General features: G+C 23.8%; 1 protein-coding gene across 1 annotated transcript in view; it reads left to right on the forward strand.

The window, feature by feature from the left end:
• Positions 1–27,671, forward strand: part of LOC129613453 (neurotactin) — a 67,363-nt gene that overhangs the window by 18,628 nt on the left and 21,064 nt on the right. Inside the window, exon 2 of the mRNA XM_055527527.1 lies at positions 15,455–15,496. The gene's annotated coding sequence lies outside the window, so the exon portion shown is untranslated. The remainder of the gene's footprint in view (positions 1–15,454; positions 15,497–27,671) is intronic.

Consider the following 27,671-nt stretch of genomic DNA (forward strand, 5'->3'; position numbering starts at 1 on the left):
TCTAATATACCATTTATAAGTGACTATTAAAAGCCAAATGTAAAAAATACTTTTTTAAATGTCATTGTAAAGTGATTCATGCAAAGTAATTATAACAAATTTGTAGTATTGAAATTGCTTTATATAGCAAATGAAAATTTAGAAAATATTAGATTTCTCAAATTTTCATTTCAAAATTGGGCGTATTAAATTTTATATTAATCAATTTTGTAACATTTTGTTCCGTCAAATGTTGAGAAATTCCTGTTTTTTGGCTTAATTAAGCCCGGAATCTATACACAGGATAAAAAATGTAGTAAACAAATTTTAAATTAAAAATACAGGTTCGAGAGAAATCTCACTATTTTACACACTATTCAGAAATATTGTTAATCAATATGATTGAATGACAAATTTATTCAAAGTTCAGCATAAAAAATTACATTATTAAAGAACTCCGCATTAAATTCATCATTATTTTGTGCATCGACATTATTGCCTATCCATTAGAAATAATTTTAAAAACCATCATCATTATTTACAACACACAAAAATTATAAAAGTATTCTTGCGTTTTCCCAGTATTTGAAAATAATTCTGTAATGAAAATCTGATTCTATATATACCTGATTTCAGTTCTATGTTAAACGTTCTACTTATTTATACAAAAATTTATAAAAACATTATATATCTATAAAAAAAACTTCACAAGATTTTGTAATAATTTATATGAACATTTTTTTACGACTCTAATTTTAATTTTTTCTCTATCAGTTCATTGTCTCCTGCTTGTTAACAACATAATATTATTATCTTTATTAAACAAAAATTGTTTAATCTATTAATACATTTAGCATAATGTATCGATATGACATTTATAATAGGGTACTCATAAATTATATTAAAATTTTGCCCTTAACAAGAATATTTTATAAAAATAAAGTGATTTTACTAAAATTTATTGATAAATTTTGTGTTGTAATTAATGGTAATGTTGATAATATTCTTTTAACCGAAAATTACTTAAAATTCAAAAAAAGAACAAAATAAAAATGAAAGGACCATGACCTCCAACATTTTAATGCTTAGTAAGATAGAGGAAGACCAATTATCAAATGGAGCATGAATATCGTATGCGAAGTGAATGATTTTTAAAAATATAAAGAAAAAATTAATTTTGAAAATTAAATGGAATGCATAATTTTTTCGTTCTTTTCCGTTTTTAAGAAAAATTTTATCAGATACTCTTTTTGTATTCTTTGAATTGGAATTTCGTTCCATGTTGATATCTCAAGAATTTTCAATTTTAGTGGCACAGGCAATATGGTTATTGTTAAAAAATAATAAAAAAATATAATAACAATTTCTTATAAAAAAACAAAATTAGTGTAAACTACTAAAGAGAAAGCACAAAAATATCTTCATTCTGATTTTTTATTTCCTTTCTTTGCTGTTATGGAAATCAAAGAGAAGCATTCCCTACCTTCCGAATATTTTAAAATATTACTAAAACAAAATTTATATTATACCCTTTATTTTCTTTCAAATATTTAAGGGTAATCTTAAAATGATTCTGTTATAAATTATCCATTTCCCCGACTTCCTTTCAAATAATGTCATTACATATGCCATGTACAACATTAGAAAAAAAGATATTCGAAAATTATACAATTTTATTGATTTCCTATATACATACTACATTTTAAATGAAACCGTTAAGGACCAATTATGGTACAATAAATTTTGTAATGTGGTATTTGGAAGTAAATTTCTGTCATTCTACATTAAATAATGTGAATGAAAATTGGGGTTAAATAAATATTTATTTAAAATATTTTCGTATTTTGAAAAATTAATAAATTTAGAATTTTAACACCTTGTTATTTATTTTAGGGAAAAATGTGTTAATAGAAATTAATATGCTAAACCAAATATTTTGAGGGTTAAAAAAGTGCCATATTAGGAGCACATACAAAAGGAAGGTTAATGTTTTAGACAAAAATCATTTTCTTATTATTAAAAATAACTTAAAATCTATTAATGCTTAAGGCTGCGAACCTTCGTTTCAATAGCTTATCAACCATAACTTGTTTATCAGGAGTTCTAAGTTGACTTGGTCGTTGTATTGATTTCAAACAATTGACATTTGGAATGATAGACTGACATCCAAAGTCATCTTACCTAAAATAAAAAATAAAAATATTTTGTTTATTTAATCTGAGAAATTTCATTCATCACTTATTATCTTATGTGAAATCTTATTTTACACGTAATTTTTATTTAATTATATTTATTGTCTAACAGAAAAGATATAATTTTTATGTCTAACTTTTACATTTTAGTCCTTCTATTTAAAACACAACTCTTTTTTTAGAAATTAAAACTAAACAATCTTCACAAAGAATAATAGACGACTACAAAAACGATTCCTAAACCAAAAAAAAAAATATAAATTCTTTGTAATTCTCAAAATTTGAAATTCTGTCAGAATAAAGAAACAGAAAATAAAAAACCAAAGGAGAATAACAGCTTAAAAAACAACAAAATAGAAGAGATTGCACGCGACCACGTTTTTTCAAACAAATTGTTTCAGTTTTTCATTTTTAATTTTTCAGAATTTTTATTTACATACATGCAATCCTTGCAGCTACTAAACTAATTTTTTGTTTTGATGTCAAAGAAAAAATAAACAATCTGATTATTAGAAAAGAATTTTTTTTTGTTTAATACACAAGACTAAAAAGTATTGCCACATTAATAAAAATCGATCAAAATATTTTGGGTAAATTTCAAATTCAGCAATTCAATTCATCAAGTTTAATATTGATTTGCGTCTCGAACAGATCAATGTTACTTTAAACTAAAAATTAAGAACTTTACTTACAACTTTTATTGCAGTTAGGTTGTTTCTATGTTATTTGAAAATTCAATTTTAATTAAACATTTGATAGCAACATTCAAATACTATGATTCAACTAAATCGTTCCAATTTCAGTATAAATTTTTTTACACACTTTTCATTTCAAACTTTGAAAATGTTGAATTTCTAATTTTAGGCTTTGAATTTCAGATATATTCTCATTTTTTCACTTTAATTCCTATCTTCATACGAAGTTTTTCCCAAAATGATTAATAATTGTACATTTCATTTTCATTCCACTTGGAAAGAAAAACTTTCAAAACAACTAGTTTCCTTTGTACGGGAATAACAATAAACACTTCTTCGTTGAAGACTTTTCTATCAACTCCTTGACATATCTCAAAACCTTAAAAGAAAAACAAAAGTTATTAATCAAATTAAAAAGGTACTACACAACAAACATGCTGTTGCAATTAACTTGACCCTGTCATTTCTATGCTACATTGTATTGAGTCAATCAAAAAACAAACATATTAATAATACAATAACATATTTTTAGCTCACAACTTTGAATTTTTAAAATTAAAGAAAATATACGAATATCTATGATTTTTCAATGAATCATAAGAACGATAGAGCAAAAAAAAAAAAAAGAAGCAATTCAGAAAACACTTTTGTCTCTCACTAGAAGTTCTTGAAAATTACAAAATAATCTAGAAGATAAAAGCATAAAAAATAAAAGATTCTTTGCTATTTCTTAAGGGATTTTTCATTTTCTTGAAACATTTTCTATTCAAAGTATTCCAAGGTTCTCAAAAGAATATGTAAAGTGAAAGAATTGTCATTGAAAAAATGTCAATAGAAACAAAGAGAATATAAAAACTGCTCCATGAAAAAATCCACCGTAGTCTCTTTTTTCTATTTAAAAAAAAATGTTTTTCAAAACAATTTGCAAGATAAAATAGAGAACGTGAGAATAAAACAAAAACTTAAAAGTCTCTCATAGTATAAAGGGAGGCAACACAACAGGAAATAGAAGTTTTATTCTTAAAATAAAAAAAATTTAAATTTTGCCAAAAATTTCCACAAATTTTATATATATTGTAAATTTTAACAACAGGGAAAACAGTGCACCACGAATGCGTCCTAAAACCCCGGTGAGAATTTTTACCTAATTCTTGACCTATATCCTATAATCGTTTTAAATTGCTTCTTGTTATAATCTTCCAGAAGCTCCTTAGCCTACCGCAACCAGGTAAAACTTCTCCGCGCTCCGACGCCATACATATATGAGAGGAATTCAATTACAAAAATTGAATGCTGTTTGAACATCCAATTTTTCCCTAATATACATAAATTGCTCCTCTACTACATAATGGTAAATTACATATTACTCACTTTATTCAAATTCGTCTTAAATACATACAATTTTTTATCATTCGAAGATTAATACAAACGTGTGACAAGGCTTTTTAAGTTTTTTTTTTTTCATTTATAAATGAATGAATTCAAAATCCCGAGAAACAATCCCATTTGTTTAAATAAAAATAAAGAATAAATGATTGTTTCTATTATTATCATTTAGATTATTATCTAGTACACCTGGTTGGTAAATAATTTTATTTCATAGAATTATATAACAAATTGCCACTTTCAGTATTAGTAGAGTATAGTTTAAATTTTAAAAGACTTTTGTATTCTAAACATTTGGTTTATTTAAAACTGCTATAAATCTAGTGTTTATTTTATGTTTTCCAAGGAATATTCTACACAATTTTTTCTTCATAGTTTATATCTTTTGAACCGTTTATGTTTTCAAATTATTTTCTACACAGAAAGAGTGATAATTGTAAATAATAGTGAAGCCACCAGAAACTATGTTGGTATCATTATTCAGTTTACTCACTTTATAGTTCAATTTCAAGGAAAAAGAACTGATTTACATACTCGACAACTGAGAAACATAAAATCGATGAAGAAATAAAAAAAAAACATTTACTTGAAATATGCATTTAATGCACACGCTATGACTTTACGGACGGTACGAAATTTTATTCAATTTCTATAATAGTAGGTAAATAATAAAATGTAGAATTTTTTGCCTTCTTTGCGGTCATTCTAAACCCTTTTTTGTAGAATAACGTAAATTAATTACTTTAGTAGTTTATTCTTTTCTATATCATATGTGATTTGAATATAAATTATTTAAACATTGATTTCTGTTTCTTTTTATTTTTCATTTACCTTTTATTTATCGTTAATATTCTATTCAGTTTTAAATAATTTAAAAAGTTATTAAGAAATTTTTAAATTAAAATTCAAAGTTGCAGTTAAATTAATAATTAGGTCAGTTTGACACCAGTTTTTTTTATAAATTATTTTATTTAAATCTATAAATGACGTAAATAAGAATGGCCGATAGGAAATGCTCTGAATTTTTATAGACCAATAATATTTAATAATTGCATTCAATATTTAAATTAAATAACTGCTGGATAAATAAAGAAATTCATTTTGGACTTCATTTATTTATTAGGTTACGTTAAGGGTTTTTCATATAGAACTAAATACTATGAAAGACTAAAACAGAATTTCATAAATTAAATTAATATTAATGAGTAATCATTTACAGTACTGCGAGATTAACAAAAAGTAATCGTAGAGGTTTATTTAATTTTAATGATTAATTAATTTTTATTTAAAGGGCTATTCAACACAAGAGGTTTTATAAGTCCAATTTTCAAAAAATTTTAATATTTTACGAGATTTAAAAATAATTACATTAACGATCTTAAACAAGCATCAATAAAATACAAAAGTTTAAGCAATACTGCATATAAAAATGATTTACAAGCACATATTACTAAAATAATTTATTGCACTGTAATTTTTAAAAATTCTTTAGTAATAAATAGTTAATAATAATTTAAATTCTTTATATGGGATCATAAAATTGTACAATTAATCAGATCCTAATTTTCAGTTAAACCAATATTTCAAGAATTTTTTCTAAAGAAATTTTAAAAATACAAGAAAAGTGAAAAACTTCTGCAATTTTAAGTCAAAAAAAATTATTGTGAATTAAAAATATTTTAAATTTTCAATTTTTAGTAATTAATATTGAATAAATCATCCTTATAGCCTTTACCACCTTTTAAAGACATACATGTGGGCTCATAACTTTCTTAATATCGTTCTGATTACTCTTTTCAAACAAATTACAATGATTTTCTTCTTTTTAACGCAAAAAATCTAAACAAAATACTTAACGATATTATTTTTTCGTCTTAAATTATTGATTATACTTTCTTTTACTTATAATTTCGGGACAGAAATATATATTTTTAATAAACTTTTAACAAGATCAGGATAATTATAGGCATTTACCCCTTTTATATAATTCCACAATATTCCGCACAAAATTACCTTCCTTTTTAAAGTCAAAGAAAAAAGTAATGAGAGAATAACAAAAAAAAATATTTCAAATTTTCTTTCATATCTTTTACTAATAATTTCATTATTATATGAAATTTATTATCCATGACATAAAGCCCTACTTTTTTTTACTCTTACATTCTATGCAAAAGTATTAAGGGATTGGCTTCAAAAACCTAATGCAAAAAAAAAAAAAAACGGAAAATAAATACATGAATTTCTTAAATTCCTTATGAAAATTACTTTAGTACATTAACCTACATTTCATACACAAAATAAAAAATAAAAAACAGTTTATTCTTTTCACTAAGGTTACTGATCCTTACCGAATTCAGTCTATTGTATGACAAAATTTATAAAAAACAAAATTGAATTAAATAATTTATGTTTTGTGTTTGTTTGTTCGTTAGTGCATTTCTGATATTTTTTTCAAATATCTTTATACATATTATTAAAAAACACAAAAATCCTTAACAAAATCCAAAGAATAATAGAAGGAAAACTACCGAAGATTTACTTCTTTTTACCATAATTTTCTTTATAACGCAATATAGACGCATGCTACGTTATGAAACTTATAAGAACACTTCATCTCTTTAAAAAGTCCCTAGAACGAATTGCATATTGTATATACATTCAAATAAATTTAAACCTTTTTTAATAAGAAATATAAAAAAAAATAAAGGTGAATGACTTAAAATCCTTGATATCACCTCATTTATTATCCTTATTTCTATAAATGTATGCGAAACGGAAAGAACTATAGTGAACATGTCATGTATATTTATACATGTGTTATATGTTACATGAATAATTGGAAAAATTTCTTATTTACTTTAATATGAATATTTTTGTGTGCTTATTTTCGAAATTCTTTAATAATTGAAATACGCAATATAAACGAGAACAGAGAAAATTACTATTATAAAATAGAAATAAATAAAGTTATTAGGGTATAGAACACCTTTGTATACACAATTGTATTTCTCATACTGCCATATTTCTACACATAAACACAATACTTTTCTTGCTAAAAAACGTAATATTAAATCTAAGTATATTATAAAGAATCTAACTTTGTTGTATAAAGTAAATACTTAAATAATAACATTAAAACTATCTGATAATATTAAACTATTGTCATTAAATAACTATTTTTTAAATACAACAATAATAGGTATAAATCTGCTTCTATTTTACTTGAGTTTAAATCCAAAAACTTACAATTTTTGGGTGATAGCATTGAGTAAATATTAAAAAAAAATTTTGTACATGGTTGCTCAATAAATTCTGTTTTTAACTTAAATTACTGATTCTAAAAATATATTGCAATTTTGAAAAAAAGTCATTCTAAATTATAATAATCATGAATTCATTTTACACGAGTAAAACCAACCGCATTAAATGGTACTTTCCCCAAATGAAACATCATTAATCTGACAATCATATCAACCACCTGAATCACTCTCATTTGCAAATTACAATCAGCTGACATCGAAAGGTATTAGAATTCAATGACCTTCGTTGCAAATCATGTGCAAAAGACACATGAGTTAGGCTAAACGCAACTAATCATTAATCAATTGACACCAGTCTGATTTTAACGATCGTTTATTACAATTCAAATTACTAACACGAACATGAAAAATTGGAAAAGGCGCAACAAAAAAAAAAAGTTATCGTAAATTTGATCAACACTACAGCATCAAATGCAAAAAAATTGACAAAATAACGTGCAGATGAAAGTTTTTACCTCAAAATTAAAATTTAACTTATGTTACGGACAAACGTTACACGCCAACCTAACAATAGATCTAATATAATCATTTTCCTTAAAAATTCTTTAAATGTGACTAAAATCATGTTCATACTAAAGTAACTCTTTTACTTTTTTTTATTGTAACTTATATTTGAACTTAATAAATAATAAATTATATTTCCTCATATGCTTTATTCCTATAAAGTCCTTAAAATAAAAAAATACGAGTAAATAGAAGTAGAAATGAGGATAAATAAAGAGAAAAAATAAATTATTGCTGACAATATTTGAAAATGGAAAAGGAAACATAGAGTCAAAGCAAAAAAAATTTTTTTTTCTCCTCATTTCTATTTCAACGTAAAATTATAATTTGTTTTGTATTAAGGACATGGAAAAAAAATTCCTTTAGGAGCACAAATGTTAATACATAGACGTATCGGAATTATATAAAAGGAAAAATAATTATACGTATAGATAATATAAAATATATAAATGTGTTTGTTAACTGGAAAAAGGATAATTGATTTTAAATTTTATATTTATTTGTGATATAAGAGAAAGAATTCCTTTGTTTAATTTGATTTTTTTTATTTCATAGAATGTTAAAATTTTAGAATGATTCAAAGGATACTTTTATATAGTTGAATAAACTTAGAATAATTAGAAAGAATTATTATTTGTTAGAACAATTAAGTTCATTGGAATTAATTTAAGTGTCTCGTTAAATATAAAAACCAGACAAAAATTATATTTATTACAAATTTTTATTTTTAAGACTAGACTTCTGATAGAATTTTCGATGTACATTTTAAAATTAAAAAGTATGAACTTAAAAATGTGAATCTTTTTTTTAAATGAAATTTTAATAAAACAATTTAAAGAAACGTTGACCAAAACAATATTTTTTTTATAAATTGTACTTTGCGTGTTAACTAAGATTATTGAGTTTTAACAGAGTTTTACTAAACATAAAATAACGTAACTGCAATAATAATATTAAATTATTAAGATGAGTTAATAAAATTTCTAAGTAATTTAGAAATTTTCCTACAGCTATAGATAGAAACTGGAAATAAATTTTTGTACAAATAGAATTAGAACGCATGTACAGGATATTTTATGAAAATAAATTATTGACTATAAAATATATACGTAGCTGGAACTTCTTTGAGAGACTAATGAAAATAATAAAAAGAGATGAAGCAAGTGCAATAGAATTTTCATTATTTTCAATGTTTCTGCAGTAGTCGATGTCAAAACTTATTAACAACTCATTGGCAAACTTAGTAAAAATATTTTTCGCCTTCGAAACTGGAATTTATTTCCCAATACACCTCACTTGAAGCAGTTATAGTATATGGTACAACAAGAGGCGTTTATTTTAACTCTATTTACTAAATCTCTTCCATATTGTCCGAAAAGAAACAAAAGCTTTTTTGGCAACCTGACTGTTCACGAAAATACCACCACTCAAGTAAAACTTCAAAGATTCAACTTATGCCTAAAAAATGAATTAAATTCAATATAAATTGTCATTTTGATAAAAAATTTAAAATAGTGAAAATATTTAACAAAACAATCTGTAAATGAAAAAATCGAATAATTATTGCAGGTTTACAGTAATTTCCGAAAATTATAATAAAAGCATTGTTTTGAATGAACTTCATTTGTGTAATTTACCAAAAAAAAAAAGTTTCAAATAAAATTGGACTGAAAATGGTATCCCAAATTATATCTTATAGTTTCTCTTTTATCATGAAAATTACCTTATATTTTAAAAATATTAAAAATTAAAGGAAAAAAATAAATTTTCCGGAACAAGGTAATTAGATCCTTTTCAGATCATAATCGAACCTAAAATTACAAAGTATATTCTCTTACACACATTATAGATTTAAATTAATGAAGTTCGTGATAATAAATAATTTCAAAATTGGGTTTTAAATTTCATTTAATTAAATCCTACCTTGAAGCAAAAAAAATATATATATAAAAAAAAAATTAATGTAACGAAAAAATAAACTCTAAAAGGAGAAATTGTTAAAATTTACTTTGTATTTTACAAACGATTTATTCCATTAAAGAGCTCGTAATCTAATATTTTGTCGCGTGCTCAAAATTAATAACATCAAAATACAAAAAAAAAAGAACCGAAAAATAGAACAAAAAACGGGAGACATAAAAAAAAACTCCAAAATTCACGACTCCACTAAAATATCTTTGAATAAGAAAAAAAAATGAATTAATTCGAAACCTTTCCGAATAAAACCGCCAGGAAAGAAAAATCGAGCCTTTGTGATTTGTTGTTATTTTATCCACTTTCTTTTGAAGTGATCTTTTCTTTGAAAATTTCTTATTAAATATCGCTTCCGTGGTCGTTATTCTCTTTTATTTTATGGCCGTATCAACTATCTACCTCTATATTTATAAATATATATGTATATACTTTCAATCAGGTATATTATAGTACCCATTAAAAATATATTTATATCTTCATAAACCTTAATACTGGCATTGTTCATGTTATTTTGTACAATCTTTAAAAAATAAGTTTCTTAACCAAATTTATATTTATTATTTTTCTTACGGACGGATAACTGCCTTCTTGTATACTTAAGTTGGTTTATAATCAAAGGTCATGATAATAATAAAAAAAACAGGAGAATAAAACTATGTTAATAAAAGTATTGGCTTCGTTTTTCATAGGTAAAAGAAATTAAATGAGTTGAAAATAAAGAACGGGATACGCAGAATAAGAAACAAAATTTGTAGAAAAAAAGAAATCGGTAAATATTGATCGGTATTGCCAGATTTCTGAACTATACTAATACATGTATATTTTTTTATGTAGTAAATAAACTTTTCATACTCAAACAGACTGAATACCTTTTTGTTGAAATAAAGCTCTATTCATAGATGTCTAAAAATTTCCAATAGCGATACGCTTTCCTGCAAGTCAGTTCATCTAAAATTGTTAACAGAACAATTTATTTTTTCAATATTCACATTTGACTAAACATCATTAGATCAAGCTGAAAAATAAAGGTTGTCTAAAAACGTCAGTATTTTTCACTCACGAAACCTTGTTTTTTACCTACAATTTTAAAATTATTATTAAAATTTAATAGTTTATAAAAAATAAACTTTTACTATAACTTTTCCGCATTATTCTTCTTTGTTCATAAACATTTCAAAACCAGTTAAGCAATTGATATAATCAAATAAATCATTATCCAAATTAATAAACTATGTTAGTCAATATGACTATGTTAGTCAATTTAAATTTCTGTTAGAGTTAATTGCAATGATTTACGATGAAAATTTTTCCTTTAACATTTTCGATCATGCAAAATTGAGTTTTGTTTGATTTTTGGACGAGGCACTTAATTCTTAGATTCACATCTGCACTTAATTCTTAGATTTATGATTCCTTAAAGTAAATAAAGAAAAATTTTAAAATTTCTTCAAACGGATTCTGCATTTGCTTAAAAGTTGTCACAATTATAAAAAAATTTTAAGTTTTTAAATTATAGTAAATGGTAACACTGTAAATAATTTTTTCTTTGCCTTTCGAAACTGAATTGGTCGTTAAAAGATTTCAGGCAAATGGTTATCACACATCTATGTATACATACTCTTAAATGCGAAATTGTATATATACGAATGCATATTCAAAGAATTAATCTTTGTACCTACTCTGTTGTTCATGTTAGCATGTTGTATGGTTACGTACCCAAACATATTTTAATCTTTTTTTCTTCTATTTTGTGATTTTTATGTTCCATGTGTTCTTTTATTGCTTTTTGTACAGAATATTTTGCATCATTGAAAATTGAATGTTCGAAAGGCATTTACAATAGTTGAGGAGCAACAACAACTTTTAGAATTCATTTTTTCTTTCTTGAATTTATTTTTGTATAGATACTTTGATAGAGGAGGGTATTTAGAATGGTAGTTTGGCGCAATTTATTATGCCACCAGGTGATCTTGTTTTTCTTTTTCTTTTCGTTTTTTTTGTATTTGAACTTTTTGTATTTTTTTTTTTTGTGTTACCTCCTGTTCTATTTTGTATATTGTTTATTTATACAAACACATATAGTATTATATGAATTACATATGGAGTTTATTTTGTTTTTGAAGTTAAGATTCTTGGATTTTGCATCATTTGATCCTTTGAAAAAATATTACAATTATGAGTATTTCAAGGCAGCAATAGCATACTTTTAGAAGATAATAATAAAAAATTGTATAGAAGAATGGAAAGAATAGGAACTTAATCAAAAAATAAAAGAATATTCTTGACTGAAGTTGTTCCAGACTTAAAAAAAAAATTATCCCTTAAGAAGTCATCGTTTTTTTTCTAGCTATAAGCACCTCTAGTTTTTAAGATGTAGAAATTTTATATATGTGTGTTAATATTGTAAATAAAATCATTGACTAGGGAAATAATTTTATAATAGAGCTTTAGTCCTTATAAGTAGAGAACTTTACTATTTATTACTCTAAGTCGATTTGACCTTTATGAATTCTAAACAAAAATTTATTTGGATTTGCTCCGGATTGAAAAATATTTTTTTAAACCTTATATTTTTTTAATTTATATCACTATTGAATAGTTATATAGTTGTAGTAGTGACTATCTCTCGACTCTGTTAACGAGCTCTGTTAACTTATTTCTACTCGTTTCTAGAAAGAAAAGAAAATTTGTATTAGCGTTGTATTTTAAAAAATAATTCTTACCAAAGATTTTGGAATCCATTCTTTTAAATCTATTTTTTGTTGCTCAATAAAAAGTGCAGTGAAAAATTAAAATACGCTTTCAGTCTATTCTTCAAATAAAAATACAAGACTGGAACTTTTTTGATTGGTTGAAAATATGACAGCTGTGGACTTCTATGTGAATTGAAACAAATAAAAACCCAGCTTTACTCACTCGTTTTAACTCGCACCTAATTAAATAAAATAAAAATTATTGTAATTAAACTAAATTTTTGAAGCTATTTCAAATTTGAGCGTAATTTATAAAAATTGTTGTAACAGCACTCGTACTGACAACATTTGCAAATCAATATCAACAAAATGTAAACCAGAATAAATATACGGAAATAAACAAATTAAATTTTCTAACTCTCTTGAGAATCTAATAGTTACATCTTGTATTTTTATATTACTTGCAGATGTTAATAAACAAAATTCCATTGCAATTATTACAAATAAATGAAAATCTTTCCCGGAAGTATAATAATTTCATCGTGTTTTGTATATACTTTGATGTAAAAAACTCTTAAGGCAATTTTTATAAAAATTTTTGCCATTTATTAACAAATTATTCGATTTTAATTCCATTACATGATTGAATCACAATTGTTATTAATTTATAACATAAACATTATAAGTTAATTGGATTAATTTTTCGATTCTTTTGATTAAAATCTTCTTTAAAATAAAACCAAATTTGTTAATTTCAATTTAATCAAAATTAATTGTAGTAAAAATCTTTAATAAAAAATCTTAAATTAAAATTCGTAACACCTTTCCAGAAAATTGATTTGTCTTAGACACGCGGCAATTTTGATCAAAAATTACTTCCTTTTCAAAAAAATATAAAAAATATAAAGAAAAAGAGAAAAATTTTAAAAATAATCGTTCCAGAAAAAAAAACCCAAACTGAATTAAATCGGATTGAATAGAAAGGAAGCAATAAACAGCAGTTGGATAAAAATTTATTATTCTGGAGCAAAGAAAAAAAACAACATAAAAATATTCGTGCTCTTAAAAATAATAGTAAAAAAAAAAATATAGAAAAAATTAACTACGATTTTAACTATTTTTTTACTATTTTCAATTCAATTTTTTTTTCTCTTCCTCTGTTTGGTATATGAAAACATGCAATCTGCTTATTCACCATCATTAGAAAAATAATTTCTATAACTTTTATTATAATAATGAACTTCAGCTTCAGTTAATCATTTACAATTGTTTAATTTAAACTCATTGAAAATTTTATGTCTTTAACAAGCTGTGATTCTTAATATTATAATAGAACTCGTATTATAATAAATGTAATATATTAAGCGAAAAACCGTAAAAGATATGGAAATATCACAATGCCATATGCAAAATTAAACCACCAGTAAATCAACTTACAATTTTCTTAATTCTATTTAAAACCTAAGTTCAGATTAGTTCAGATTACATCTATAAAAATTTAGTAAAGTAATGTGTTAATCTAATATTACATTACTATTTTCACTCAATTTATTTAAAAACAAAAAAAAAATGAATATTTTTAAATTATAATGTAATTTCATGGTTCATTTATGTGTTATATCCGTAAGCATTTTGAAAAAACTTAGAAAAAAACTAGTAGCATTTCTTTAATAATGTTAAAGTTGGTACGGTAGTACTACCATACGACCATAAGAGTTGATGTACAAATGTATATATGGATTGGTTTAAATGAGATCAAGTGAAGAAAATATAATTTTTCTACATGTTTTTTTTTTAACTAGGAAAACATTTTAATAATTAATGAAGCTTAAAATTAAATCTAAGTTATAGCTATTATAATTTTAATTAATATTTTTGTAGTAGTATAGTTACAGTTATTGATACAAGATATCGATTACAAGTTTTTAATTTATAACATAATTTTAGATGAAAAATAAAATGTTTCTAATATTAATAAAAAACTAGGAAAAATTAAGCCCTGATTGCAGCATAAAGAACGCTTTTAAACAAAATTATGAGTATGTACGTATGTATGTGAAATATTTTTTAAATTCGAAAAATATTTGACATTGTCTAAACAAACACGGAACTTTAAAAGTTTTAATAAATGAGGTGAAAAGATGTGGCATTAAGCTTATTAACAGAATTATGGCAAAATTGAATGTAAAACTGAATTAAAACTGTTCTCAAACTTGTTTTTATAAAAAATTCCTAAAAACAAAACTAATTGTAAATTTTGTATTTTCGCTTTCGTTCCTCTTTTTTCACACTAAAAATAGAACTATTTTAATAACTACGGTTTTGAAAGCTGCTTTTTAGGAACCAGCTTCCTCTATTATCATATAAAATTTTGTTTCACAATGAGATTGCAAAATTTTTCCTTTTGTTCTTTTTTTTTTCTTTATGCCATAAAATTAACCATGATCCGACAGCACTAGTTCGACATTCATATCTAACATACGAAAGAAGATTTACAAGAACCTATAACAAGAAAAAAATTTATTTAATTCACTTGGTTTAAAAATTCAATTTTATAAAGTATTTCTAAACTATAACTTATTTTAATCTCAGTTTGAAATTCCAATCGTCTTCTAAGTATGTTTCTAATTTATAATAAAATTTTATAATTAAATTTTTATCTAGAAATCAAAGTTAAAATTTAATAACTTTAACCTCTCTTTTTTTTGCAGGATATAATTTACAACGTTCATATATCATAGAATTTATAGACGGTAAGTAACTGTTACTCAATTATACTTGTTAATTATTTTTTCTTTTCTTTTACTATTTAAGTTTTTTAGCTGTACACAATAATGTATGCATATATGCTTTCTTTTTTTATGTAATAATTTCGTTTTACAGTTAGAGATTGAATTTTTTTGCAGTTCAAGTCTTATTTAAACAATCTTTTAAACTTATGTCTGCATTTAAAAACCTCATAGTAGAATGCAATTTATTGTTAAACAATTTATAATTAAAATTTTTTTAATAAATCATTTTAGAAATAAGATATTTATTTTTACAAATTGGAAATTTATAAGTGGGTTTTCTTTTTTTGTAATATTATAAATATGGAAAAGAAATCGTTGAAAGATTATTATTTTGTTAAAATTTATTATTGATTCGTTTTCCGGTTATATTATGGAGTTTAAAGTGAATTATGTAACAAAATTTTTCTAAAACGGTAACTTAGGACGTGTTCGCGTTCACAGCTATGCTAATTTAAAAAATTAATATTGAAATTATTATAACCAAAAATATTTTCTTGCGAAGCGTTTAGCTACCAACTCTGAACTGAAATAAGAAATGTAAAATATTTACACAAGATGAAAAAGGAGAAGTAATTATGACACATCTATCTACAAATATGTACAAATACAATAGAAGTGAACAGATATGACGGCGTTCACTCACTGACAAGAGCAAAACTAAAAAAGTTCTTCCCGATTTAAACAGAACATAATGGTCAAACCGTTTCATTTTACAAAATTTTGCTGAAGGACTTACATCAGCAAAACAATATTCGCAAATACTTGAAACCCTTTTGGTTCAATGCACTAAAATAGCAGGTGATCGTCCACTCCCATTTATTGGAGCAAAATTCTACAAAAAATGTGTAATCAATTACAGTTCGATCACATGATAATTGGGACCATAATGTGCCGTAAGGAGACTGACCAGAATTCAGGTTTCTTTTCCTTAGTGGATTCCTCTCCCGTAATTTACTGGATTTCTCCATAAGAAAATCTCAAGCTTGCCCTCATGTTCAACCAAAAATAGGCAGTTTTTTTATTTTTTATAGTTAAAAAAATAAGCACAAACACAGATACGTAATAAACTATTTTTATAAATGCCATCATTTTTATACAATATAATAAAAGTGGACATAAAAGAAGTTGTTGAACGACTAAACAATTCAAAATCACTCAAGTAAATTATTGTTTTTAATCGCATTGAATGCATAAGTATTCTTTGTGAAAATTTATAAAACTTTTAATTGTAATATTTATACAGTTTTTTATTTTATCTATTTCTTTTTTAAAATGCACAAAAGGAAGCATAGCAAATTTATTTTAATATATCCTTTCAATATTTTATCTTGGCATTTCAATCAGGTCCTATAATAATCAATCATTTTACATACATTTTATGATACAAAATGAAATATTCTCAATATAGGTTGAAATTCTATTTTTAAAATAATACCACACATTTATAAAAATTTTACAAACTTGGAAAAATATTTACATGTTTCCTAGACTTCACACTTCCCATTAATAAAAACAATCAATCAAAATTGATATTACTTAGATAATAGAAATAAATTTCAGAATGTACAATCGCATAGAAATTGCCTGCTAGATTTTCTATAAAATATATATAGAATTTTATAAATGAAAATATTCTATTTTACACAATATGCTTTCATTTTATTAAAATAAATAATACAACAAATCTAACAAAATTATATAAACAAAATCTTATAAAGAACTTGCAATTAAAATTACAACCTGTGGTAGTAAAGCAAAACTGTTTATTCGACTTAGTATATAATCGAAATACAACAGCATTTAAAATCTCTATATTTAAATCTAAAACTCGGACAATTAATATCGAACAAAACTCAGGTAAATTAAAGTGGAAAACTCAGGCAAATTAAATTGATGAAAAAAAATTTTACAATACAAAGTTCTAAGAAAAGCATACATACACCTTCGAAAATCCGCTTGATTTTCTCGAAACCATTAACTCTATGTTAAGAAAACAACTGAATTAAAAAATTTTGCGAATAATGGATATTGTATTACTAAAGCAATTACTAAATCATATTGTGTCTAATTCAAACATATACCTAATTGTTCGAAAAAAACTTTAATATAATTGGATTCCATGGCGATGAAAGCCGCACCACTGAGATAGTGATGAGTAATGAATTTCAATCTAATTGTTGATAAATTTGTTATACATTTAAAATTTACACGAAAGAAAGTTGTAGTACACTACAATTCTATTCTATAATAACTAATATAATAACTAATATTCTATAATAACTAACTAAATCGTAATTAAAAATTCATTTAATATTTTTTCTCTATAACAATAGATTCAAATGATACTTAAATTTAGGAAAATTTCTGGACTAATTAAAATATTTAAGAAAGTTTTACATATTTATTGTTTTCGAATTTCTCTAAAATAAATTTTTTTTTTATTAAATTTTCTGAATTCCTGAACACAATTCATTTTGTTTACAGCTATGCATTTATAAACAATTAAATAAAAATATAAAAGTATTCTTTCAACATTCTATTGAATTTTTGTTATACCTATATATTTTACCTATTCTATAAATTTTCTCCCAAACACAAAAGTTTTAATATTTTTATTTATTTTTATAAAAAAATTTTCCTTTAATTTAATAGCAATCTTGTTAAAAATAATTCAAATCATTTATTTATTTATTTACAATCAAAAAGAGAATGAATGATTTGAAACATTTGCAAACAAATTCAACAACGAAACAATATGTCGAACTTTATGTCACTTTAAAATGAGAGTTGTGTTGCCTCCGATTCGTTTATTTAGTATATTTTAACAATAATTTTGTTTCTATATAAATCTAGATATTCAGATTTAAAAAATGAATGTGTAAAATTGTATATAAAAGTAAATATCAGTAAGGTAATCAGCAGACCGCGAAAAACCATCACCATCATTTAAATAATTGAAATGAGAATGAAAATTACTTAAAAATGTAAATAAAATGAACAAAACAATATAACAAACAATGAAAGTTATAACGCATATAAATTTAACAATCATAGGAGATTACATACATATACATTTATATAATTATATTTTACAGTGCTGTTTAATAATAGAAAATTGTGAATTTGAAAATTTTTTTTTCTTTATTAATAATATTTTTAAACAAATCTGATTTTAAGTATTTAAAATTAGTATTTAGAGTAAATTGCTTTTTAATATCATTATGAGATACTTCAAATCTAAATATGTAGTTATCTAATTCATTTAATTAAAAATGGCCAAATTTCTATAATTCAAGAGATTTATACTTTTTGGATCTACTTATCTTTTAAATTAATATTTATTTCACGTGAGAATTTTTATTTCAGAGCAGGTTAATAATCGATTTTGTTTTATTAGTTAAACTACTGAACTCATAATATAGAAAGTTGCAAAATTAGTGTTGATCAAATTGAAGTTAAAATACATAAAATTATTGGTGGAGGAGGGTGGGAGAGTGGACACATAAAATTCAAAATAATTAAAATCTCAAGTCTTTATTTAAAGTGCCAAAAATGTCTTTTTAAACTTGCTTTGCAACGACTTTTTTCCGAATAAATAAAAAATTAACAACATAATAAAATGACAATAAAGTGAATTCACTTACAAAATAAAATTCTTAACAGCACGACCGAGTTATTATTTCTCATAAAATGCGAATGATAAAAAAAATAAACAATTTATTTGAATAAAAAATACTTTTGGAATTTTTTTTCTTTAATAATCCCCTTTATGTGAATTTTTTCTCACTTTTTTTAACGCTTTTCGTAAATTTCCACTATTTTAGACATTATTTTATTTTACGTACGCACATAAACGAAAAAACAATCTTGATTTCATTCATTTCTCATCACTATCTCAGTGGTGGGCTATCATCGCCATGGAATCCAACTTACTATAAAAGTTTTTTAACCAAATTTTTTATTTTTTTTGTGGCAATACAAAAGAAACTACCAACTTATAATAAGCGAATAATATTCTAACCAAATTCGATGATGACGAATTACACTGCAGGAGTTAAATAAATTGATAAAAATGAAAATGAGGAAAGGAAACCATAATTAATAAAAAGAATTATATTTTTCAATTGTAATATTATTACAAATGTCAAAAATGAAATGTCATTAAAATAAATAATTATTATTAATGAACATAAAAATAATAAAGATAACAATTTCTAATATGCAGGTATGTGATGCGATGTGATAAATTGAAAAACTTTTCTCCATTTTAACTCAAATTAAAAAAATGGAATAAATTATTAAACTCCTGTATCACTTTCAATAATGGATCTTAAAACCAGTAAACCAGTCGGATAATTATCGTTTGCCTCAACATGGATTTTTAGATAATTATTTTACTATTAGCTAATTGTCCTACTTTTTAATTATAGTGAATCGGTTAATATTTGGATATTATAATACTTAATTAATAACTAACGAATACGGGATACTAATAATTAGTCTGTTAGAAATTATAATTCAGAAGTTAGAAAAGTTCAATAAACTTCAAGACAATTTTTCACAAATTTCTAAAGTGTAAAAGTAAAATAACAATTTGGTTTAGATTTGCAATCTGTTATTTATTTCACTGTATTACAAATAACACCCCTGTAATGGTAAGCTTGCAACAGTATTGAATGTTAATATGACAAATACAAAAGAAAGCATAACAAATTATTATGAAAAACTAATTTTTAATAATTTCTTATTAAAGTATAAAAAACGATAAAATTTTAATCATTTATTTGAAAAACCTAAAAATTTAATTTTTTAATTATAATGAAAAATTCTAAACTTTGAATTTTCCCTTGCAACTGAAATTACATCTTATATTTCCCAAAATTTTGTTTCCCTTTTGCCGTTATTATTAAAACATCAAATTACTTTCTCTAAAATATTTGACTTCAATTTACAATATGCCAATGAAAGCTATGGCAAAGAACAAATTTTAACCTTTAAGAATTTAATTTGATATTGGAAAGGTTTTTGTTCCCTAATTTTTTACAAATTATTTTCAAAATGTACAGTGGCTCACTGTTACAGGCGTCTAATAGATTACGAATATTCCACAACGTGCATAAAGTAAGACACAAGTCTTTGAAATCAACTAAATTAATAGAATTCTGAATATTTTATACAGCTAATCTTAGAAGTATTGATAAAATAAAGCTAACTTTACGATACTCTTTTGAAATCAATGGAAAAAAAATTTTTCTTCGAGTTCAAATGAGTATTATTGTATTCTAAATTCGATATCATAAAGAAATATCCTAAAATACGCACACTTATTTTTACATATCCTCACATATACATACACATGCAAGTAGTTTCGTTAAACAATCCAATTTTAATAGAAATTTCCGTTAATATCTGGAGGTGGAAAATTCCAACTTCTGAAAGTATTTTATGTTTTTATGTCAAATTCCTACACGTATATACTCATAAAATATTAGTCATTCTTGGATAATACACAAAGTCTGATTGACTTAAATTTTTTTTTTGCCTTCAAAAATTGTAATTTAATATATTGGAAATATTTGACAGGGGAGGAGAAAACTACTAAAAAAAAATAAGGTGAAATTGGAAGTCAAATAACATCCTTATGCTATTATTCACATCTAAATGTCTTAAGTCTACCCACCGTAATACACATATCATATGTAAATACACACACCCACAAGAATTTACATCCGAAATATCCTTATAAAAATTTATGTATATAGTTTGATTTAATGGAAGCAAAAAATCGATATTAAGCTAATAAGGATAAAATGAAACTTTATAACTTTCTTTTTTCTTTGTTTGCGTTTCGAATATAGCGGATCCATATTATTATGTATTTTACGGCAAACAAAATAAAGACTACAAGGAAAAGCATAAAATGTGTGACACAAAAAAAAAAAATAGAAAGAGCCGTTTTATATTTAGCCATAAAATGAAAATATAATTCTAAAAATTTGGTAAATTTGTTTTTTTTTCTGTGTAAGAATTAAATTTCTAAAAAAGAAATATTCCAAGGATAATTTTCAGTGAAATATGAAAGACTAAAAGAGGTCAACCTCCGCCCTTCAATATTCTTAATTTTGTTTGTTTCTACTTCGTTACACCGGCACACATGTTTTTTTCATTTATCGTAATATGCGCGTCTATAAAGTTATTTTTAGCTGTTATTATTAATGTAATGAAAAATCCTAATACGTATAGAAGTCAAATTTAGGTTGAATGACAAAATAATATAATTAAAGATACCTTTTTTATATACTGTGTACTTATAAATAAACATCCAATCAATTAATGGACTTATAAAGTTAATTAACTTTAATTAGCTTTACTATAAGTAACTTGTAAGGTATATAAACTATAAAAAAAAAAATGGGATCAAAGAAATCAAAATTTCTTTATAACGATAAATGTAGTAGATACTTAATAGAAATTCCCGTTAATTCCGTTGGAGGTGGGAATTTAAAATTAAAGAATGGAATGTTGGGGAATTTCGAAATACGGTAAATGGTTATCCAAATTTTACAGTAAAAATACTTATACAAAAAATTAACCTACACTTAAATATTAACTTAAATTATGTTTTGAAATATAATTACCGATCTGCAACAGGATTTACTGTCGAACCTGCTTAAAATTTTATGGTTAATCATCACACTTCTTCATCAATGCCGCAAATTGACTCATAGTAATTTTGCGATTTTTATGGTTACAAATGGTATTTACACGACCTCCTATCTTCAGAAAGGTTTTTCAAACTGTTATAGATTTCATACTACAAACACATTTAAATGATGTGCACACATAAACAGCTTGTGTTACTAACATAAACATTTTCTGTTCTTCACATAAATACTTTGAATAAATGTGCATACTGTGTTGAATATGGCCACTCTAGAGTAGAAGTGCAATATGGTTTAAATTTCCTCTTCGGTCACACTACATGAATTTTGTTAATATGTAATTGATAAATTCAGCTGATGAAACCTTAACACCTTGTTGACCAAAGTTGTTCGTTTTATTTGTGGCAACTGGCAGAATTTAGAAGTGATCCTCAATTAGGTATACGTCTGGAATAGCCTTCATCAATAAAAGATACGATGATCATTTCCCTAAAATTATTTTGAAATATTAATACCATTTTTATAAATATTTTATTTTTTTGTTATTTTTTTTAAATTTTAAATTCTGTTACGTTTTAAAAGAACTTTTTACATTCATAATTTTTAAAATATGCAAAATTTTCCAAAACATTTGAGATTATCTTCATTTTCATTTATTTTAGAAAATTTTAATAATTAAATTTGAAGTTAATTGTATACTTTTGAAATTCTCCTTACAAGCTACGTAATTAAAAAATGTTTGATTTAATAAAAAAAATCATTATGTAAAATACTAAACAAATTTGATAGTTACAATGATAAATATCGAAATTAGCATAACCTTAACATGATTGTAAAATCTTTTTATACATAATTACAATTTTTCACTTAAGTTTGCTTAATTCAATGATGACACACTGGTTTAATAAATTTTCATAATTAAAAAATTGCTACATACAAATTTTTCTTAATTGAAAATACTTTTGAAATTTCGATTTCAATAGCATCATAAAAGTTGCAAAAAAAATGTTCTAAATTTTAATTTTTTTGATTTTATGAGAGATAATTTTGTTATCCCGCAAGTGGATCAAGGTAGAATTCATTAAACTTATTAAATATTGTTTTAATTTTTACATAGAATAACAAATTGAAAGATTCATATTGGAATGCAATCTGAAAGAAGTCCATTTATTATCTTCTGTGCATATATTTTAGTTATATACCATAAAACATTATCGTACAATTTGTAAAAGTCAACGTTATGTAAATATTTGTACAAATGCAAAGTATTAATTTAATAATTTTAAGATGAAAACCTTTATGTAAGATATCAGGACAAGCACTCTCTTGTATTCTAAATCATTAATATATGATTTTTACATACCAAAAAGACCTTGACAAGAACAAAATTAGTTCAACTTTGCATTAAATGTTATTAAAGTCTACAACATATATTATGCCACTGTTTCAGAGCCATATGGATAATAATATTAGATTCAAGTGGATTTAAAGAATTTTTTCTTTTAAGCCCTTTTAATGCATACATGAACTACATATAAACTTGTTGAAATTGCTTTTTCTTAAGTATATTTAAAGTTCAATGAATAAGAAGCCCCAAACAAACAAACTCACATCATATTCCATAAAATTTAAATATATGATTCTGGAATTAATTTCAATGAAAAACACACATTTCGAATACACTTAAATGCACGAAAATGTATTCATGTGCTCAAACTAAACTACACAAATTCATTGAAGTAAACAAATGGAAAACTTATACAAAATAATTGAAATTTTCACTTCATTTATCATAAATTGTAAAGAAAATTATAATTAAACTCAAAAACTTGTTTTTAATTTTAAAAAATTGAATTTACTTTTCAAAAATTTTTTTATTTTTCACTATGTTACTTCAATCTCAACTAATATTACATGAAAACAAAAAATGAAATTACGTTCATTATAAATTCATAATATGCAAATCACTTAAAAAATGGCTGAAAGGACACCCATTCATTTCATTAAGTGAATGACTAGAATAATTACAAAAATAATTCAAATTAAATTATACTGCCAAAAACCAGATTAATAACTAGGAAGGAGTGAGAAGTAAATGCTAAATCTGCGAAATTTACAAGGATAAATTACCTAAAGTTAAATTTAGAGCTCATGCAAAATAATTTCTTTAAAAATAACATTCAGTTCTTATTTTTATAAAATTTGACCATGATTTAAATGATTCCTAAGCCAGAACTGCAAGTCTGAGAGGCACAATGATAGGATTGCATATATCACAAAAATGTTTTCGTCTTTTAATGAACTTAAAATTAAAACTTCAATATGGTATTGATGAAACACACATAATAAATTTATTGATTTTATAGACCCCCGCATTTTCACATTTCCATTCCATACTTCACTAATTTTCGCACCACACTAAAAATAAAAAATTCATTTAATTGCAAACAATATTGTTAATCAATGAAACCACTAAATTAACAAGTCTATAAAATATAAAAAATTAAATTGTATATTTTTGTCCCAAATTCTATTTTTACTATTCAATTATCATAAAAAGTTATATTTAGCCTGTATATGCTTAATTAAAATTCACATTGTTCAATTTGTATATATAAAATTTGCAATGTATTTGAACTTTATAAGAGTTTTGCAACAAATTTTTAATAAAATTTTTCTCACTTGAATTCCTTCTAAAATGCAATTTGCTCATTTTTCAATTCAAATGAAAATTATAATAAAAAAACAAAATTTAAGAATGGAATGCAAATGAAAGCAAAAATAAAATTTTTTATTATTCAATTGCATTTTATAACGCAGACCTATTGTATTTTATTGGCCCTATTCAGCATATAATATAAAAGAATCTTAAAGAAATATTTTTTATCATAGAGGAAATTCACTTTTCCATTCATTTCCAGTATAAAAAATATGATTTTTTCTTTTTGCTAATATTTCACTTGTTTTTTCGTTTCTCATACACTTATTTACTGCTGTAATTCGCATATACTTATAATGAAACTTCGCGTTTTTCATTCTTACTCATATAAAATATGAATATTCACTTCTCATGATGATGTCACAGAAAAATAAACACAAAAAAAAAATTAAAGTGTTTATTATTTTCAATTATTATAATTTTGCTTTTTAATTTTGGTTTTTCTTATTCTTATCTCACATATGTAAAGATTAAAATTAAATTCATCGAAACAATAATTGAAAAAATTACATAAAACTTTTATAGTATTTTGTTCAATGCCCTTTATAAAAAAATATTCTTAAAATAGTTGAAGAATAATAGCCTAAAAATGCATTTATGTAAGTTGGAAGTACAAAATTGCAATGTTGCGATTTTCGACGAGTTTAGACTTTGTCGTATAGAGAATATAATTAATATGTACATAAGATTAGATGGATTCGAAAATTAGCTGGAAATAGCCTGAAATGGCAAACATAACACGAAATAACCACTCTTTGCGACTTAGTGAATATTTGCATACTACGTTACATGTCAATTGCAAAAGTGTCGACATGTTCCAATTCTTTTGTTCAAAGTCTTGTTCCAAAATACATAAAATCTGCGAAGCGCTCAGCTTCTGAAAAATAAATTTTAGAAAAAAATCTAATTAGTTAGAGTTTTAAACATAACAATAAAAGTAGAAAATTATACATTTTATTACATTCGCATTAAATGAAAACTGTTTTTATATTGAACAAGATCGATCAGGGCACGGATTTTTCCCCTATAATCTTACTAATATACATCATGTGCGTTATGTACGTTGTTAACACGTGATCAAAAAATTTTTCATTGATAAAAGAAATTTATTAATTAAAATTTCTGTTGCATGTCAACAAAATAAAATTTTAAAAATAATTAATTGAGAAACTTAATGAAAAATAAATAAATTTTTTTATAGTTAACTATCAAGTGTATTTTTCTCTTACTACTTAAGTATACAAATTCATACACATATTTTTATTTGTGATACAAGCATGTACACAATGTTTGAATATGTTGTAATAGTCATCTCTCTAATGATATCAACCATTCATTAAACTGACTAATTCATGATTTCATTAAACTGACAAAAATTTCACTTAATAACAATTTTTTTTTTTTGTTTTGAGTACATAAATATTAAATTGAAGAAAAATACTACATAATTATCTATTTTTTGTAATGTAAACTGAACAAAAAAAATGAGCTAATTAAAATAAACTTAAAACTATAGCAAAAAATCAAACTAATTATTAGTATCGCTACTATATACAAACGTTAAAGATCACCTCTTTTGTTTTGTGTACAATGAAAAATGCATTTAACTTATTGTTGTAAATAGCTACGACTTTCGAAATTGCCAAAAAAAATTCATATATGTACCCATCGTTTAATTAGTCCGTATTAAACAAAGAAAAAAAAAGCACTTTAATAGATTTAACTAGCGAAAAATTTCTATAAAAACAAATTTAAAAATTTTTGACTCAATGCATCTAATCTGTGATTAAAATTACAAATATTAATCATTTTTACTCTTGTGCCAATTATTTATTTTATGTGTACTTGTATACATAATTAAATATGAAATAAGAAAATATTCGCGCCTATCTTTTATTTTATTACAAACTCGAATTTCATTTTAATTTTATTAATATTCTGTAAATTACTAACGTGCTCCATAGGCATACATAGGCATTTTTTGAAAACTCCATAGTATTTGTAAGTACACAGCACTATTTAATTGATAAAAGTCTCAATCAACTCAAAATCTCAATAACTCAATCTTATTTGTAAACAAAAATATTCAAATGCCTTATTCTTTTAAATTGATACAATCAAAATTCATTTGATAATTATATCAAAACTTTCTTCTTTAAACATCTGAACTATATTTTATAAATTATTAAAGAAGCCATATTACAAATTTAAATAAATTATATAAGATCTCCTGCAGAACAAATCAACTTATATAGGTATATAAATTAAATTTATGAGTTGAATGAATTTTACATAGAAAAAATTAAGATTATTACGGACAGATTTATTGAAATATTCACAGGCGTTCTGTAAACAAAACATTTGAAGAATTTTAACATTTCATTTTTCTAAATAATATGAATAACATTTCATTAATGTGAAATGTTTACTTCAATTAAAATTCAAGATTTTTATTTCAATATGAAAATGAATAAAAATAAATTTTTATATTAAAATTTTTGGAGTGAAACAATGCATTCTGTTGGTCTCGGATACAAAATATAGAAATAGACGTAGAATATAGAAATTCCTTGAAGAAATATTCTTTGTTTATGGGTCAATGTAACTGAAAATAATATTCAAAAGTTAATTAAATACTTCTTGTAACGTAGTATATATAAAAAAAAGTTTTAAGTATTAAAAACAAAACCGACAAATTTAAAAAATTAAACAATATTTTTATTGCATATTTGAGGTTCACAAACGCAATGCCCTT

Source organism: Condylostylus longicornis, unplaced genomic scaffold, assembly GCF_029603195.1.
Source record: "Condylostylus longicornis isolate FDR11 unplaced genomic scaffold, ASM2960319v2 ptg000084l, whole genome shotgun sequence".
In the NCBI taxonomy this organism is placed as follows: domain Eukaryota; kingdom Metazoa; phylum Arthropoda; class Insecta; order Diptera; family Dolichopodidae; genus Condylostylus; species Condylostylus longicornis.